A 3,928-nucleotide genomic window follows, 5' to 3' on the forward strand; every position below is an offset into this window, starting at 1 on the left:
CCCCCCCCCCCCCCAAGGTGGTGTTTTCCCTCCAGGATCATCAGTGCCAAGTCATTCTTATATCAGTTTTTATACTCTATTACGGGCAGTTAGGGTGTGTTTCTATTTTATTTCAATTTTTTCTATTTTTATTTTATGTGCACTTTGAGTTGCACGTTTCTTTTCTGTATGAAAGGTGTGTTGCAGCTTTTCTGGTGTTTAAAACAAGCGCACCTTCACTACGGCCTCAGCAGTTCTCAATGGGCTGATGGCCTGCTGGGGGCGTGGCTAAATCTACAAACGTTTGTCTTTCATGTTTTGTGTGTCTGTGAAAAGAAAATGAAATAACCCAAACGAACAAGGAACCCTCGTCTGATTGACTTCACTGAGAATTTGAGATCTAGAAGTTCTGCCATGCAACATTCGGATGATGTTGCATGGCAGAACATGCCATGCAACATCATGGAGATGAAAGAGATGAAAGAGATGAAAAGTCTCAGATGTGTGAGAATAAAGAAGAAAGAAAAGAACAATGGCTGATCGCCTGGAAAAGAAAAGAATCACAGTCCATCGACAACCAGATTAATCAGTAAGATTGATGATGAACTCGGCAAGGAATCGCCAGATCTGATTTACTGGAACCGTTGTTATTAAAAGAAGAATGTTTGGATAAACCTGATGGAGGAATTGAAGAGGAGACAAAGACGGAGGACTTGGAGGATGAAGGAATACAAGGAGCACATAACCAAGCAGAAGACAATCAGGAGAGCGCGAGACGGTCAAGCTCTGTGACGTCTTCTCAAGTGGACGTCAAAACGTGAAATTGCCCAAACTTGTTATTGAGAAGTTTACAGGGGACATTCGCCTCTGGCAGCACTTTGGGGACCGTTTGAGACGACGGTGCATCGAAACCCCAGGCTGAGGAAAACGGATCAGTTCAGTTACCGGCGGTCATTTCCTCTCAGGAGCAGCTGCACATGTGGTCCAGGACTTCCGCTAACAGAAGCTACATTTAGATAATGCCATACAACTGCTGCAAAATAGGTTTGGCCGAAAGGATCTCGTTATTGATGCACACGTGACCAAGCTTAAATCTTAATCCGGTAAAAATTGCCAGTGATGTATAAGCACTCAGATATCTATATGACAACTGACATACAGATCCGTAGTTTGGCTTCTATGGGAGTTGTTTCTGACAAATAAATAAAGTTTGATATGATTTGATTTGATGGTCGTGTAGATCAGTGTTTTTGAACCTTTTTGAGCCAAGACACACTTTTTTCTTTGTAAAACTCTGGAGGCACACCTCCACCCGAAAATGGTAAAATGGTAAACTCTGTAGCCTCTATTAACAATATAAAGTCTTTCTCATCAAAGTTTTATCAACAGGAATCCAGTAAATCCAGAAAGCAAGGACTTTTTTTAATAGTGCCTCCCTCAGTGTGAAACCTGGACCTGATGGATGAAGAGCTGAGATCCTGGTTCACATTCTTCCTTTTCAAAAACTTCTCCATCACTGTCACTGACACAGTACTTTGATACAAGATGGTAGCAGGAGGTGGAGATGAACCACACTGACGTCTGTCACTTTACATTTCACCGGCAAAGTTCTGTGCTGCCCTCTAGTGGTGACGAGTATTTATACATGATGACTCTGCAACACACTGTGAGAGCAAATGTTTTTGAGAAAAAAATGTGAAATGTGATAATTTCCCACGGCTGGAAACACCAGTGTGGTGGAGCAGAGGGTGAACAACACTGGTGGAGACACTGCAGGCCCATGAACATCCTGCCGTTTCTGCTCAGACTGACTTCCACTCTGCACTCTGCAGCTTGGTGAGGCTCCCGGGTTCCACACTTTAGAATTCACTCCACTTCAGCTAAAATCATCTCATCAGAGAGACAGTAAGGACGACGACAAACAAACTAGAAAAAGTCGATATTCTAATAACAGAGGTATAACATGAATAAATAGGTAAGTAAGTAAAATGTATTTCTATAGCACATTTCACAAACCAGGGTCACAAAGTGCTTCACATTTTACAATAAAAAAATAAACATAGAACAAAGAACACTGGAACACGACATACAAGAACAGATGAACACGCATCTGAAACGCACCTTTGAGGAAGAATTCGCCACAACAAAAAATCACCACATTCAAAAATGAAACGAACTTATCGAAAGAAAAAACTAAAACAACCAGACGACAACTAATGATCAATGGGTACGGAACCTCTCGAAACACCCTGACGGAAACGGGTAAAACAGTTTTAACCAGAGGATTAAACTTCACTATTACACCCAAAAAGAAGAAGAAGAATTCATCAACAGAACTCGCATGCAAACAAATACAGGACCGGGGACGCAAAGCTCAACTTCACAACACGGGAGCAGGCATAAAAGGCAATTTAGGCGCTCAGACAAGATACATCACTATTTAACCGGCAGATAAAGGAAGGACAACTGTCGTCATGGACAAATATGAAGAACAGTTAGAAACTAAACTGTTACAGTTTAACTGTCAGTGAACAGTGTGAAACTGTTACAAAATAACACAAGAAGCTTATAATCCTTTAATACCCACAGCCAGTCGAACCCCACGAATATATGGAACCCCAAAATACAGAAAAAAGTCACCCCACAAACTCCTGCTTGGCACAACAGAACATCACTGTAAAAATTCAAAACAACTGGCACAACATCTCAACAACATTACGAGAGAAACGGACAAAATCGTCATTTCACATGATGTCATATATTCACAACCCCCCCGTTGATGTCACATTACATATTGTACAAGAACGCTTAAAAGAGGACAGGACTCCAAATAAAGGCACAAAACTTACAGTTGAAGACGTCATCACACTAGGTTTTGTTGTCAAATCCACCTATTTGCAGTTCAGAGGTAAAACATACAGACACAAAGAAGGTTTTGCAATGGGGGACCCATTATCTGCAATTATGAGTAACTTTTTCATGGAGGACCTGGAAACATACAATTCACACACGAAGAGGAAATTAACAAGACCCTTTCTTTTCTGGACATGAACATTCACCACCGACAGGACGGCAGCATAAAAATCACAGTATACAGGAAACCCACAGACACTGACCAGTACCTCCTCTGGACATCAGAACACCCCCACTGCACACAAACCTTCCGTCGTCAGAACACTTTATGAACGCGCTGCCATCATAACAGATGACATAGATAAAATAGAGGACGACAAACACATCAAGAACACACACACAGTGTCAATGGCCCAAAAGGGTCACAAACAAAGGAAAACAACAAGTCTATAATAAAGGAAAACAAAACACACAGAAAAACCAGATAAGAGCAAAAACAAAATCACCATGCAAGGTATAACAGAATCCACACAACGGATAATTAAAAACACATCAGCACAGCAGTGAAACCACACACAAAACTCTGACAGTTACTCGTACACCCAAAAGACAAGATAGACCGGAGAACAAGTGGAACGTAATATACCAAATCCCATGTAAATCATGTAACAAGACATACATTGGTGAAACAAGCAGATCCTCTAATATAAGAAAGAAAGAAACATCAAACAGAAACAGCAGGACAGTTATAGTGATGGTTTTGGTTTGGAGGGTTTTAACTTAGTTTTTAGACACTAATGTTAACTTTTATTACCTATGGAGGTTTTAATGCTTTCACCCAGTTGAGGGAATTGTATTTAAGGCGCCTTTTCACCTCATTCACAGTTCTGCTGCTGGAGAAAATACACTCCTCAATCCTCCAATGCAGTTTTAGCACGTTGTATTTTTTTTGGTTGTGCACTGGTGAAATAAAAGAAGGAAAGATGTGGACCACCCACAAAGCTGACTAATCACTTCTTTTACTCGGCGCTCAAACTGCTCTTCAGCCAGTCTGGGGCCATATCGGAGAGCCGAGGACCCACAATGATCTTCTAAC

The sequence above is a fragment of the Blennius ocellaris genome (assembly GCF_963422515.1).
Source record: "Blennius ocellaris genome assembly, chromosome: 6".
In the NCBI taxonomy this organism is placed as follows: domain Eukaryota; kingdom Metazoa; phylum Chordata; class Actinopteri; order Blenniiformes; family Blenniidae; genus Blennius; species Blennius ocellaris.